The sequence below is a fragment of the Nerophis ophidion genome, linkage group LG24 (genome assembly GCF_033978795.1).
Source record: "Nerophis ophidion isolate RoL-2023_Sa linkage group LG24, RoL_Noph_v1.0, whole genome shotgun sequence".
In the NCBI taxonomy this organism is placed as follows: Eukaryota; Metazoa; Chordata; class Actinopteri; order Syngnathiformes; family Syngnathidae; genus Nerophis; species Nerophis ophidion.
Genome location: NC_084634.1, coordinates 2,557,573 through 2,572,976, shown reverse-complemented (window position 1 = coordinate 2,572,976; position 15,404 = coordinate 2,557,573). Strand labels below are relative to the sequence as shown.

At 39.6% G+C, this 15,404-nt stretch overlaps 1 long non-coding RNA gene across 1 annotated transcript; it reads right to left on the bottom strand.

Annotated features, from left to right (window-relative positions):
• Nucleotides 1-13,679: 13,679 nt before the first annotated feature.
• On the bottom strand, nucleotides 13,680-14,211 carry LOC133541923 (uncharacterized). Its single transcript, XR_009804012.1, has 3 exons — nucleotides 14,051-14,211; nucleotides 13,824-13,976; nucleotides 13,680-13,760 (listed from the first exon to the last, which is right to left on the bottom strand). It is a non-coding gene; the product is annotated as an uncharacterized LOC133541923 (long non-coding RNA).
• Between the last annotated feature and the right edge of the window lie 1,193 nt (nucleotides 14,212-15,404).

Genomic DNA, 15,404 nt, shown 5'->3' with positions numbered 1-15,404 from the left:
GCTAAATTTAAGACTAGATGTGACTAATCTAAGACTAAAACTAGATGTGACTAAGCTAAATTTAAGACTAGATGTGACTAATACTAAGTCCAAGACTAGATGTGACTAAGCTAAGTCTAAGACTAGATGTGACCAATCTAAGTCTAAGACTAGGTGTGACCAATCTAAGTCTAAGACTAGATGTGACCAATCTAAGACTAAGACTAGATGTGACTAAGCTAAATTTAAGACTAGATGTGACTAATCTAAGACTAAAACTAGATGTGACTAAGCTAAATTTAAGACTAGATGTGACTAAGACTAAGTCCAAGACTAGATGTGACTAAGCTAAGTCTAAGACTAGATGTGACTAAGACCAAGTCCAAGACTAGATGTGACTAAACTAAATTTAAGACCAAATGTGACTAATCTAAGACTAGATGTGACTAAGACTAAGTCCAAGACTAGATGTGACAAAGCTAAATTTAAGACTAGATGTGACTAATCTAAGATTAAGACTAGATGTGACTAAGCTAAATTTAAAACTAGCTGTGACTAATATAAGACTAAGACTAGATGTGACTAAGACCAAGTCCAAGACTAGATGTGACTAAGCTATATTTAAGACTAAATGTGACTAAACTAAGACTAAATGTGACTAAGACTTAGTCCAAGACTAGATGTGACTAATATAAGACTAAGACTAGATGTGACTAAGACCAAGTCCAAGACTAGATGTGACTAAGCTATATTTAAGACTAAATGTGACTAAACTAAGACTAAATGTGACTAAGACTAAGTCCAAGACTAGATGTGACTAAACTCAATTTAAGACTAGATGTGACTAATCTAAGAATACGAGTAAATGTGACTAAGACTAAGTCCAAGACTAGATGTGACTAATATAAGACTAAGACTAGATGTGACTAAGACCAAGTCCAAGACTAGATGTGACTAAGCTATATTTAAGACTAAATGTGACTAAACTAAGACTAAATGTGACTAAGACTTAGTCCAAGACTAGATGTGACTAATATAAGACTAAGACTAGATGTGACTAAGACCAAGTCCAAGACTAGATGTGACTAAGCTATATTTAAGACTAAATGTGACTAAACTAAGACTAAATGTGACTAAGACTAAGTCCAAGACTAGATGTGACTAAACTCAATTTAAGACTAGATGTGACTAATCTAAGAATACGAGTAAATGTGACTAAGACTAGATGTGACTAAGACTAAGTCCAAGACTAGATGTGACTAAGACTAAGTCCAAGACTAGATGTGACTAAACTCAATTTAAGACTAGATGTGACTAATGTAAGACTAAGACTAGATGTTGTCATGTGACCACACACACACACACACACACACACACACACACACACACACACACACACACACACACACACACACACACACACACACACACACACACACACACACACTCCACAAGCGTCTCATCTGCTGAAGTGTGTGTGGGCTGATTACACCTCATGATAAGGTACAGCTGCAGTGTGTGTGTGTGTGTGCGTGTGTGTGTGTGTGTGTGTGTGCGTGCGTGTGTGTGTGTGTGTGTGTGTGTGTGTGTGTGTGTGTGTGTGTGTGTGTGTGTGTGTGTGTGTGTGTGTGTGTGTGTGTGTGTGTGTGTGTGTGTGTGTGTGTGTGTGTGTAAAAAAACTAGCTGGTTGTTATAGTTCCTTCTTTTAAACCTGTGAACCCACAATGCATTGCAGCACATGAATGCCACTTGAAACCATGAGTTAGAATGACAGGCTGAGTAGTCACCTTTTACAGGTGTGGCCTCCAGGTAGACACATGTTTCCTACAGCTTGTCCCTTTTGGGGTTGTGTGGTGTGTTGGAGCCTATCCCAGCTGCAGTCAGGTGGAAGGCAGGGTACACCCTGGACAAGTCACCCTCTCATCTAGACAGGTATGGTTTCCGTTAAAAGCAATCTGAATGTTTGAAAAGTTAATTGTAGATTGGTTTTAGGATTAACTATTAGCATGCTAACTTTAGCATACCTGTTGAGATGCTCGAGCTTCTCAAATAAATCTAAAATAGACAATTTTGTTTGACTAATTGATTACAAAAGTGTTCAATACATGCTTCCCAAAAAATGTTTAGCTAATATTTTAGCCGTACATCTCAGTGTCATATAACTTGGTCTTTGATACATGTCAACTATTAGCATGCTAACTTTAGCATACCTGTTGAGATGCTCGAGCTTCTCAAATAAATCTAAAACCCACAATTTTGTTTGACTATTCATTAGAAAGATTTTCAATACATGCTAACTTTTTGTTTTTTAGCTAATATTTTAGCCGTACATTTTGGAGTCATAAACTCGGTCCTTGATACATGTCAACTGTTAGCATGCTAACTTTAGCATACCTGTGCCTGTTGAGATGCTCGAGCTTCTCAAATAAATCTAAAATAGACAATTTTGTTTGACTAATTGATTACAAAAATGTTCAATACATGCTCCCCAAAAATTTGTGCTAATATTTTAGCCGTACATCTTAGTGTCATATAATTTTGTCCTTGATACATGTCAACTGTTAGCATGCTAACTTTAGCATACCTGTTGAGATGCTCGAGCTTCTCAAATAAATCTAAAACCCACAATTTTGTTTGACTATTTGATTACAAAAATGTTCAATACATGCTCAAAATTTTTTTTAGCTAACATTTTAGCCGTCCATCTCAGTGTCATATAACTTTGTCCTTGACACATGTCAACTGTTAGCATGCTAACTTTAGCATACCTGTTGAGATGCTCGAGCTTCTCAAATAAATATAAAATAGACAATTTTGTTTGACTATTTGATTACAAAAATGTTCAATACATGCTCAAAATTTTTTTTAGCTAATATTTTAGCCGTACATCTTAGTGTCATATAACTTTGTCCTTGACACATGTCAACTGTTAGCATGCTAACTTTAGCATACCTGTTGAGATGCTCGAGCTTCTCAAATAAATCTAAAACCCACAATTTTGTTTGACTATTTGATTAGAAACATTTTCAATACATGCTAACTTTTTGTTTTTTAGCTAATATTTTATCCGTACATTTCGGAGTCATAAACTCGGTCCTTGATACATGTCAACTGTTAGCATGCTAACTTTAGCATACCTGGGCCTGTTGAGATGCTCGAGCTTTTCAAATAAATCTAAAATAGAAATTTTAGTTTGACTAATTGATTACAAAAATGTTCAATACATGCTCCCCAAAAATTTGTGCTAATATTTTAGCCGTACATCTTAGTGTCATATAATTTTGTCCTTGATACATGTCAACTGTTAGCATGCTAACTTTAGCATACCTGTTGAGATGCTCAAGCTTCTCAAATAAATCTAAAACCCACAATTTTGTTTGACTATTCATTAGAAAGATTTTCAATACATGCTAACTTTTTGTTTTTCAGCTAATATTTTAGCCGTACACCTCGGAGTCATATAACTCGGTCCTTGATACATGTCAACTGTTAGCATGCTAACTTTAGCATACCTGTTGAGATGCCCGAGCTTCTCAAATAAATATAAAATAGACAATTTTGTTTGACTATTTGATTACAAAAATGTTCAATACATGCTCAAAATTTTTTTTAGCTAACATTTTAGCCGTCCATCTCAGTGTCATATAACTTTGTCCTTGACACATGTCAACTGTTAGCATGCTAACTTTAGCATACCTGTTGAGATGCTCGAGCTTCTCAAATAAATCTAAAACCCACAATTTTGTTTGACTATTCATTAGAAAGATTTTCAATACATGCTAACTTTTTGTTTTTCAGCTAATATTTTAGCTGTAGATCTCAGTGTCATATAACTTTGTCCTTCATACATGTCAACTGTTAGCATGCTAACTTTAGCATACCTGTTGAGATGCTCGAGCTTCTCAAATAAATCTAAAACCCACAATTTTGTTTGACTATTTGATTAGAAACATTTTCAATACATGCTAACTTTCTGTTTTTTAGCTAATATTTTAGCCGTACATTTTGGAGTCATAAACTCGGTCCTTGATACATGTCAACTGTTAGCATGCTAACTTTAGCATACCTGTTGAGATGCTCGAGCTTCTCAAATAAATCTAAAACCCACAATTTTGTTTGACTATTTGATTAGAAACATTTTCAATACATGCTAACTTTCTGTTTTTTAGCTAATATTTTATCCGTACATTTTGGAGTCATAAACTCGGTCCTTGATACATGTCAACTGTTAGCATGCTAACTTTAGCATACCTGTGCCTGTTGAGATGCTCGAGCTTCTCAAATAAATCTAAAATAGACAATTTTGTTTGACTAATTGATTACAAAAATGTTCAATACATGCTCCCCAAAAATTTGTGCTAATATTTTAGCCGTACATCTTAGTGTCATATAATTTTGTCCTTGATACATGTCAACTGTTAGCATGCTAACTTTAGCATACCTGTTGAGATGCTCGAGCTTCTCAAATAAATCTAAAACCCACAATTTTGTTTGACTATTTGATTACAAAAATGTTCAATACATGCTCAAAATTTTTTTTAGCTAACATTTTAGCCGTCCATCTCAGTGTCATATAACTTTGTCCTTGACACATGTCAACTGTTAGCATGCTAACTTTAGCATACCTGTTGAGATGCTCGAGCTTCTCAAATAAATATAAAATAGACAATTTTGTTTGACTATTTGATTACAAAAATGTTCAATACATGCTCAAAATTTTTTTTAGCTAATATTTTAGCCGTACATCTTAGTGTCATATAACTTTGTCCTTGACACATGTCAACTGTTAGCATGCTAACTTTAGCATACCTGTTGAGATGCTCGAGCTTCTCAAATAAATCTAAAACCCACAATTTTGTTTGACTATTTGATTAGAAACATTTTCAATACATGCTAACTTTTTGTTTTTTAGCTAATATTTTATCCGTACATTTCGGAGTCATAAACTCGGTCCTTGATACATGTCAACTGTTAGCATGCTAACTTTAGCATACCTGGGCCTGTTGAGATGCTCGAGCTTTTCAAATAAATCTAAAATAGAAATTTTAGTTTGACTAATTGATTACAAAAATGTTCAATACATGCTCCCCAAAAATTTGTGCTAATATTTTAGCCGTACATCTTAGTGTCATATAATTTTGTCCTTGATACATGTCAACTGTTAGCATGCTAACTTTAGCATACCTGTTGAGATGCTCAAGCTTCTCAAATAAATCTAAAACCCACAATTTTGTTTGACTATTCATTAGAAAGATTTTCAATACATGCTAACTTTTTGTTTTTCAGCTAATATTTTAGCCGTACACCTCGGAGTCATATAACTCGGTCCTTGATACATGTCAACTGTTAGCATGCTAACTTTAGCATACCTGTTGAGATGCCCGAGCTTCTCAAATAAATATAAAATAGACAATTTTGTTTGACTATTTGATTACAAAAATGTTCAATACATGCTCAAAATTTTTTTTAGCTAACATTTTAGCCGTCCATCTCAGTGTCATATAACTTTGTCCTTGACACATGTCAACTGTTAGCATGCTAACTTTAGCATACCTGTTGAGATGCTCGAGCTTCTCAAATAAATCTAAAACCCACAATTTTGTTTGACTATTCATTAGAAAGATTTTCAATACATGCTAACTTTTTGTTTTTCAGCTAATATTTTAGCTGTAGATCTCAGTGTCATATAACTTTGTCCTTCATACATGTCAACTGTTAGCATGCTAACTTTAGCATACCTGTTGAGATGCTCGAGCTTCTCAAATAAATCTAAAACCCACAATTTTGTTTGACTATTTGATTAGAAACATTTTCAATACATGCTAACTTTCTGTTTTTTAGCTAATATTTTAGCCGTACATTTTGGAGTCATAAACTCGGTCCTTGATACATGTCAGCTATTAGCATGCTAACTTTAGCATACCTGTGCCTGTTGAGATGCTCGAGCTTCTCCAATAAATCCAAAACCCACAATTTTGTTTTGACTATTTGATCAGAAATTTTTTTTAATACATGCTAACTTTTTATTTTTTTATTTGACCTAATAGCATTTCTCTACATTATCACCTGAAAACACAGCTATTTTTATATTGTTATTATTTAAAAAAAAAACTCCAAAGGCAGTCGAGACACTTGCATCATGCATCAACATGACAACATGTACCAGCAGGGGGCGCCACCTCTACTTGTTCTCCCAAAGTCAACACACACACACACACACACACACACATAGTGTAATTGTTTCCTGGTGTCTCATGTGAGACATGTTTCCCAGCGGGTTCGACACATCTCACCAGTGCAGCCTTGTTAGTTTCATAATGACACGCTACACACACACACACACACACACACACACACACACACACACACACACACACACACATAGATTACTATTACAGGGTGGGGGATAATCACGTAATCCGACCATGTCCTCTAATCGGGTTTCGGGTAGCAGCATTTGGTAAAATGCCGCTATCCCCCCCCCCCCACCCCCAACCCCCCTCCACCCCCGCCTCAAATGGTCTTGCGGCGTCAAACCGTCCAACAATCCGGGATTAACCATAAACCGAAGCATCGGACATAGCCCTTCTTGTACTGTTTTCCTTTCTTAGGCAATGGAAGCTAACTCCCCAGGTCAGACACAAGCCGATCTGGCGGCATCTGGTGGTCGAAGGCTGTAATTACACCTCTCTGAAAAGGAATCCAAAGAGGAATGGAATGAGGGGTTTAAAGGGGAACATTATCACCATTTCAAAAGGGTTAAAAACAATTAAAAATCAGTTCCCAGTGGCTTGTTGTATTTTTTTCGAAGTTTTTTTCAAAATTTTACCGGTCCCGGAATATCCCAAAAAAAAAAAAAAAGCTTTAAAGTGCCTTATTTTCGCTATCTTCGAAACCACTATCCGTTTCCCTCTGTGATTAGCACAGCAAGATATAGCGACGTTAGCTCGGATTTCAGCGACTTAAGCGATTCAACGGATCTCGCATGTTTTGAAACGGATGCTCGGAGTATGGAGGCGGATAGCGAAAACGAAATTGAAGAAGAAATCGAAGCTATTTGGCCATAGCGTGGGTGTACCTAATGAAGTGGCTGCCTTATTAGCATCGCCGGTAAAAATGTGCGGACCAAACGATCAGGACTTTCGCATCTCGTCACAATGGAGCAACTTAAATCCGTCGATTGGTAAGTGTTTGTTTCGCATTAAATGTTGGTATCTAGTTTCAAATGTACATACAGCTAGCGTAAATAGCAATTTTAGCATCGATTAGCGTAACATGTTGGCATCGATTAGCTGGCAGTCATCCATCCATCCATCATCTTCCGCTTATCCAAGGTCGGGTCGCGGGGGCAACAGCCTAAGCAGGGAAACCCAGACTTCCCTCTCCCCAGCCACTTCGTCTAGCTCTTCCCGGGGGATCCCGAGGCGTTCCCAGGCCAGCCGGGAGACATAGTCTTCCCAACGTGTCCTGGGTCTTCCCCGTGGCCTCCTACCGGTTGGACGTGCCCTAAACACATCCCTAGGGAGGCGTTCGGGTGGCATCCTGACCAGATGCCCGAACCACCTCATCTGGCTCCTCTCGATGTGAAGGAGCAGCGGCTTTACTTTGAGTTCCTCCCGGATGGCAGAGCTTCTCACCCTATCTCTAAGGGAGAGACCCAAACTCATTTGGGCCGCTTGTACCCGTGATCTTATCCTTTCGGTCATGACCCAAAGCTCATGACCATAGGTGAGGATGGGAACGTAGATCGACCGGTAAATTGAGAGCTTTGCCTTCCGGCTCAGCTCCTTCTTCACCACAACAGATCGGTACAACGTCCGCATTACTGAAGACGCCGCACCGATCCGCCTGTCGATCTCACGATCCACTCTTCCCCCACTCGTGAACAAGACTCCTAGGTACTTGAACTCCTCCACTTGGGGCAGGGTCTCCTTCCCAACCCGGAGATGGCACTCCACCCTTTTCTGGGCGAGAACCATGGACTCGGACTTGGAGGTGCTGATTCTCATTCCGGTCGCTTCACACTCGGCTGCGAACCGATCCAGCGAGAGCTGAAGATCCCGGCCAGATGAAGCCATCAGGACCACATCATCTGGAAAAAGCAGAGACCTAATCCTGCAGTTACCAAACCGGAACCCCTCAACGCCTTGACTGCGCCTAGAAATTCTGTCCATAAAAGTTGTGAACGGAATCGGTGACAAAGGACAGCCTTGGCGGAGTCCAACCCTCACTGGAAACGTGTCCAACTTACCGCCGGCAATGCGGACCAAGTTCTGACACTGATCATACAGGAAGTGGACCGCCACAATAAGACAGTCCGATACCCCATACTCTCTGAGCACTCCCCACAGGACTTCCCGAGGGACACGGTCCAATGCCTTCTCCAAGTCCACAAAGCACATGTAGACTGGTTGGGCAAACTCCCATGCACCCTCAAGAACCCTGCCGAGAGTATAGAGCTGGTCCACAGTTCCACGACCAGGACGAAAACCACACGGTTCCTCCTGAATCCGAGGTTGGACTATCCGACGTAGCCTCCTCTCCAGTACACCTGAATAAACCTTACCGGGAAGGCTGAGGAGTGTGATCCCACCATAGTTGGAACACACCACCCCGGTCTGCCAAATATGTCTGATTAGCACATAAGTCAACAACATCCACAAAACTCACCTTTTGTGATTTTGTTGACTTTATAGTTGCAAATGCATCTGCAGGTTATCCATACATCTCTGTGCCATGTCTGCTTCAGCACCGCCGGTAAATAGCATGTTAGCGCTCGATTAGCGTAGCATGTTAGCATCGATTAGCTGGCAGTCACGCCGCGACCAAATATGTCTGATTGGCACATAAGTCAACAACATCAACAAAACTCACCTTTGTGATTTCGTTGACTATCGTTGCAAATGCATCTGCAGGTTATCCATACATCTCTGTGCCATGTCTGTCTTAGCATCGCCGGTAAATAGCATGTTAGCATCGATTAGCGTAGCATGTTAGCATCGATTAGCTGGCAGTCAACATCAACAAAACTCACCTTTGTGATTTCGTTGACTATCGTTGCAAATGCATCTGCAGGTTATCCATACATCTCTGTGCCATGTCTGTCTTAGCACCGCCGGTAAATAGCATGTTAGCATCGATTAGCATAGCATGTTAGCATCAATTAGATGGCAGTCAACATCAACAAAACTCACCTTTGTGATTTCGTTGACTATCGTTGCAAATGCATCTGCAGGTTATCCATACATCTCTGTGCCATGTCTGTCTTAGCACCGCCGGTAAATAGCATGTTAGCATCGATTAGCGTAGCATGTTAGCATCGATTAGATGGCAGTCAACATCAACAAAACTCACCTTTGTGATTTCGTTGACTATCGTTGCAAATGCATCTGCAGGTTATCCATACATCTCTGTGCCATGTCTGCTTTAGCACCGCCGGTAAATAGCATGTTAGCATCGATTAGCGTAGCATGTTAGCATCGATTAGCTGGCAGTCAACATCAACAAAACTCACCTTTGTGATTTCGTTGACTATCGTTGCAAATGCATCTGCAGGTTATCCATACTACTCTGTGCCATGTCTGCTTTAGCACTGCCGGTAAATAGCATGTTAGCATCGATTAGCGTAGCATGTTAGCATCGATTAGCTGGCAGTCAACATCAACAAAACTCACCTTTGTGATTTCATTGACTTTATTGTTGCAAATGCATTTGCAGGTTATCCATACATCTCTGTGCCATGTCTGCTTTAGCACCGCCGGTAAATAGCATGTCGGCATCGATTAGCGTAGCATGTTAGCATCGATTAGCTGGCAGTCAACATCAACAAAACTCACCTTTGTGATTTCGTTGACTATCGTTGCAAATGCATCTGCAGGTTATCCATACATCTCTGTGCCATGTCTGCCTTAGCATCGCCGGTAAATAGCATGTTAGCATCGATTAGCGTAGCATGTTAGCATCAAAAGGGAACTCCGTGGTATACTCGGACTATGCAGATGTTGAGATTGACTGAAGAATCCAAGCATGCGGGGGCCACTTTGATATTTTTCCTTTTTAAAAGCAATACAATAGTTGTTGTTGTTTTTTTACCTTTATGGCTTTCCTCAAGTTTGGTCCCCAGTCATAAAAATGTTCGAAATAAGTCATAAGTTATCATTTTTTTCGTTTAATGCTTGAATCCCGAGATCGACTTCTAGGTCTGTCTGTCGTTATAACATTTTTTGGGACAGAGGACCTTATTTTATTTGTAAGGTTTTATTATTATTATACTAATTTGACCCCCTTAACATGCTTCAAAACTCACTAAATTTGACACATATCAGGACTGGCAAAAACTGCCATTCAATCAAAAAAACAAAACCCAAACTCTAGCGCCCCCTAGGAAAAAAAACACAACCAAAATTGCTTGTAACTTCCATTAGGAATGTCGTAGAGACATGAAACAAAACCCCTCCATGTAGGTCTCACTTAGACCTACATTTCATAAAATGACATCCTTCAGCAAAAATCAACAGGAAGTTGGCAAACACCCCTTCAAAACAAAAGTTTCCTAAAAAAACCCGTCATTTTTGCCTCTTTGAGCTGTAATTTGACCCCCTTAAAATGCTACAAAACTCATCAAACTGGACACACACATCAGGACTGGTGAAAATTGCCATCTAATAAAAAAAATTAAAAAAATTAAAATTGCGCTCTAGCGCCCCCTAGGAAGAAAACACAGACAAAACTGCCTTTGACTTCCAGTAGGAATGTCGTAGAGACATGAAACAAAAACCTCTATGTAGGTCTGACTTAGACCTACATTTCATAAAATGACATCCTTCAGCAAAAATCAACAGGAAGTTGGCAAAAACCCCTTCAAAACAAAAGTTTCCTAAAAAAATGTAATTTTTGCCTCTTTGAGCTGTTATTCGACCGCCTTAAAATGCTGCAAAACTCACCAAACTGGACACACACATCAGGACTGGTGAAAATTGCGATCCAATAAAAAAAATAAAAATTAAAATTAAAATTGCACTCTAGCGCCCCCTAGGAATAAAACACAGACAAAACCGCTCTTGGGAAGAAAACACAGACAAAACTGCTTTTAACTTCCGGTAAGAATGTCGTAGAGACATGAAACAAAAACTTCCATGTAGGTTTCACTTAGACCTACATTTCATAAAATGACATCCTTCAGCAAAAATCAACAGGAAGTTGGCAAACAACCCTTAAAACAAAAGTTTCCTAAAAAATGACATTTTTGCCTCTTTGAGCTGTAATTTGACCCCCTTAAAATGCTTCAAAACTCACCAAACTGGACACACACATCAGGACTGGTGAAAATTGCCATGTAATAAAAAAAAAATAAAAAAAACTCTAGCACCCCCTAGGAATAAAACACAGACAAAACTGCTCTTGGGAAGAAAACACAGACAAAACTGCTTTTAACTTCTGGTAGGAATGTCGTAGAGACATGAAACAAAAACCTCTATGTAGGTCTCACTTAGACTTACATTTCATTCAATGACATTCTTCAGCAAAAATCAACAGGAAGTTGGCAAACAACCCTTCAAAACAAAAGTTGCCTAAAAAATGTCATTTTTGCCTCTTTGAGCTGTAATTTGACCCCCTTAAAATGCTGAAAAACTCACCTAACTGGACACACACATCAAGACTGGCGAAAATTGCCATCTAATAATAAAAATAAAAAAAATTAAAATTGCGCTCTAGCGCCCCCTAGGAAGAAAACACATACAAAACTGCTTGTAACTTCCGGTAGGAATGTCGTAGAGACATGAAACAAAAACCTCTATGTAGGTCTAACTTAGACCTACATTTCATAACATGACATTCTTCAGCAAAAATCAACAGGAAGTTGGCAAACAACCCTTCAAAACAAAAGTTTCCTAAAAAAAAACGTAATTTTTGCCTCTTTGAGCTGTAATTTGACCCCCTTAAAATGCTTCAAAACTCACCAAACTGGACACACACATCAGGACTGGTGAAAATTGCGATCTAATAAAAAAAAAAAAAATTTAAATTGCGCTCTAGCGCCCCCTAGGAATAAAACACAAACAAAACCGCTCTTGGAAAGAAAACAAAGACAAAGGTATGTGTAACTTCCGGTAGGAAAGTCGTAGGGACATGAAACAAAAACGTCTATGTAGGTCTCACTTAGACCTACATTTCATTCATTGACATTCTTCAGCAAATATCAACAGGAAGTAGGCAATTACCCCTTCAAAACAAAAGTTTAGTAAAAACCTGTCACCTTTTTTTCAAACATTATCTCCTCTGAGCGCGTTTGTTGTGTCGTCTTCAAACTCGCACAGGAGAGAGATTGAACCCTTCTGATTAAAAGTTGTGCAAAGAGTTTTTGTAACTGCTCCGGTTTTGATTTTAGGAGCCTTCAAAGAACTGCTACGCTGATGCTGCCGTCTCAAGATGGCCGCTTAAAAGCAGGAAGCACCAGCGTGACCACACAATGCAGAGAAGGTAAGTAATGTGCGGGTAAAGATATGTGGACTGGGTGAAAGAAGGCGGCTCCAGTTTGACACCAGGATACAGAGAAGGTAGGTAATGTGCAGGTAAAGATATGTTGACTGGGTGAAAGAAGGAGGCACCAGTTTGACTCCAGGATACAGAGAAGGTAGGTAATGTGCAGGTAAAGATATGTTGTCTGGGTGAAAGAAGGCGGCACCAGTTTGACTCCAGGATACAGGGAAGGTAGGTAATGTGCAGGTAAAGATATGTTGTCTGGGTGAAAGAAGGAGGCACCAGTTTGACTCCAGGATACAGAGAAGGTAGGTAATGTGCAGGTAAAGATATGTTGTCTGGGTGAAAGAAGGAGGCACCAGTTTGACTCCAGGATACAGAGAAGGTAGGTAATGTGCGGGTAAAGATATGTTGACTGGGTGAAAGAAGGAGGCACCAGTTTGACACCAGGATACAGAGAAGGTAGGTCATGTGCAGGTAAAGATATGTTGTCTGGGTGAAAGAAAGAAGCACCAGTGTGACTCCAGGATGCAGAGAAGGTAGGTAATGTGCAGGTAAAGATATGCTGTCTGGGTGAAAGAAGGCGGCTCCAGTTTGACACCAGGATACAGAGAAGGTAGGTAATGTGCAGGTAAAGATATGTTGACTGGGTGAAAGAAGGAGGCATTAGTTTGACTCCAGGATACAGGGAAGGTAGGTAATGTGCAGGTAAAGATATGTTGACTGGGTGAAAGAAGGAGGCACCAGTTTGACTCCAGGATACAGAGAAGGTAGGTAATGTGCAGGTAAAGATATGTTGACTGGGTGAAAGAAGGAGGCATTAGTTTGACCCCAGGATGCAGGGAAGGTAGGTAATGTGCAGGTAAAGACATGTTGACTGGGTGAAAGATGAAGGCATTAGTTTGACTCCAGGATGCAGGGAAGGTAGGTAATGTGCAGGTAAAGATATGTTGACTGGGTGAAAGAAGGAGGCACCAGTTTGACTCCAGGATACAGGGAAGGTAGGTAAAGTGCAGGTAAAGATATGTTGACTGGGTGAAAGAAGGAGGCATTAGTTTGACCCCAGGATGCAGGGAGGGTAGATAATGTGCAGGTAAAGATATGTCGAATGGGTAAAGGCAGGAAACCATGGACATAATGTTGCACAATGTCATTTTCAAAAAGGCAATACCCACAAAGGTCCCAAGTCTCCCCAAGGCACAAAAAAAAAAACACACCAATTTCATAGACCAATTTTTATTTCATGGTTTTATCTTTCGCTCATTTCTTGGTCTGTTTGTCTCTGCAATGACCGGTGGCGCCTGTAAAAAAATGAACATGTTGTAAAACCCTGGGTATTTCTACCCCGGACTATGACTATTTACCTGCAGACTGAAGGTGAGCCACCGGGCCCTTCGCTGTCGGCCCCCCGCTGTTGGTTTTGGCTTCTAAGGACATCATGCCTGCGGCGAGGGATCCTTTTCCTACCCCGGCTGGGGTGAAGCCAGCTTTTCCCAGGTTGGTATTCTTGGAGTTCTCTGGAACGAAGGGAAGCACATGATTGGGGAAAAAAGGCCACCATAAAAACGATGAAGAAAAGACGGACACTCACTGGAATCCATGTTTGAAGCCTTAGTCCGGTTCTCTTCCAGCCTGCGTGGTGGACTTGGACTTTATATGTACTGGAGACCGGCTGTGGGAGGATCCTTCTGGGGAAATGAAACCTAAAAGGGTGCACTCTTCGTCCTTTGAACAGACGGATGGCAGTTTTGTTTCTGGAGAACCAGTCCAAACCTGAACAGGGGCGTGAACCATCGTTGGGAATGAGTCATCTTCGAGACGAGGACTGCATATTCATTTGTAAAATCTCCATTTACGTCCACGGTTAACTCGTTCGAGTAAGGACAGTTGACCTCAATTCACGACTTTTTACCCGATACGAACTTTCTCTCGGACAACCACTCCATTTACGAGTTCTGTTCGGTAAAAACTCGTAAATCCAGTCAGATGCATGAACAGTAGAACAGTCGAAAGATTGAACAGTTGTCAAAATGTTGCACCGTCAAAGACTCAAAAGTTTGAACAGTCGAAGAGTCAAACATTTAAATAACAGAACAGTTCACAGTTGAATAGTCAATAAGTTTAACTTTCAAAGAGTCAAATAACTAAAGAGTCGAATAGTGAAACTGTCAGATAGTCTAAAAAAACATCAAAGAATTGGATAATTGAACTATTGAACAGTAAAACAGTTTCACTGTCGAACAATCAAAAGTTAAAACAGTTGAAAATTCAGTAGGTTGAAGAGTCAAAGAATCAAACAGTCGAATAATCAAACTGTCACATATTGAACAGTCAAATAGTCGAACAGTTGTTTAAAGAGTCTAAGAGTCAAATTCTCATCTAGTCAGTTGAACAGTAATCAATAAGTTGAACAGTCAAATGCATGAACTGTAGAACAGTCGGATGATTGAGCAGTTGTCAAAATGTTGCACCGTCAAAGACTCAAAAGTTTGAACAGTCAAATAGTCAAAAAGTTGAACCGTCAAAGAGTTAAATAATTGCACAATTGGAAGAGTCTGCAGTCATAAAGTTAAGTTGTCGGACAATGGAAGAGTCAAAAGTTTGAACAGTCGAAGAGTCAAACATTTAAATAACAGAACAGTTCACAGTTGAATAGTCAATAAGTTTAACTTTCAAAGAGTCAAATAATTAAAGAGTCGAATAGTGAAACTGTCAGATAGTCTAAAAAACATCAAAGAATTAGATAATTGAACAGTAAAACAGTTTCACTGTCAAACAATCAAAAGTTAGAACAGTTGAAAATTCAGTAGGTTGAACAGTCAAAGAATCAAAGAGTCGAATAATCAAACTGTCACATAGTCCAACAGTCAAATATCACAACCGTCAAAGAGTTAAATAAATGAACAGTCAATGAGTCAAACAGTCAAATAATCGAACAGTTCACA